We start from the raw sequence: 819 nt of genomic DNA, 5'->3' as shown, positions 1-819 counted from the left end.
CCCCCCCCCCCCCCCCCCCGGCCCACTGAAGCTGCCAGCTTGGAGGAAGAGGATAAACTTCCCATCCAGAGGACAGGTTTTTGGCAGGGGTCTCCAAGTAGCTGTACTTCCAATTGGGGCCATCAAACAAGGTGACAGGGTCTTTTAAATGTCTGATGATCAGCTGAACACATTGTCTCTATTCATGGAAAAAAACAGTAAGATGAAGAAGCAAGAATCAGGAAAAAAAACCCTGTGTTTAGTGTTCACTGTACCAATCATATTCAATTTCTGTTAACATTTGAGTGCTTCCTGAGAGGTTAGTACATGATCTCTGAGGTCTCATAAAAAGCCTAAGCATGGATATTATCTACCTGGTCCACACGAGTAAGTAGGCCTTAGAAAGCTTAAGTGACCTTTCCATGGCTACCCAGCGAGCGTTAACAGCCACGTTTGAACCAAGTTCTACTGACTGAATGGGATGCACTCTCAAGCCAGCTTTGTCAGCGCTGGTGTGTCCTCAGACCAGTGCCTGCATCATGGCCCTTAGGAGAGAAGTACAGATACTGATAGGAAGCATTTAGAAACTTCAATTTGGTGGAGTGATTTTGTTTCTGTTGAATCTAATTTTTAAAAAATAGGGCTTGTATTTTATGTCATTTTATAATTCATTTGTCTAGGAATTCACTTTTATTTTTCATATTATAGGCACTATACAGTAGCCTGAAAATAAAAACCCAGCCCTTTACTACAGATAGCTTGAGAAATTGCAGAGCCTCACTCAAGTACATAGGAAGGACTTGGATCTTTGCATTATCTCTATCTACTGGCTACAACTGG

This window comes from Myotis davidii, unplaced genomic scaffold (genome assembly GCF_000327345.1).
Source record: "Myotis davidii unplaced genomic scaffold, ASM32734v1 scaffold274, whole genome shotgun sequence".
In the NCBI taxonomy this organism is placed as follows: Eukaryota; Metazoa; Chordata; class Mammalia; order Chiroptera; family Vespertilionidae; genus Myotis; species Myotis davidii.
The sequence above is the reverse complement of the archived record's forward strand: the minus strand, read 5'-3'. Positions refer to the sequence as shown.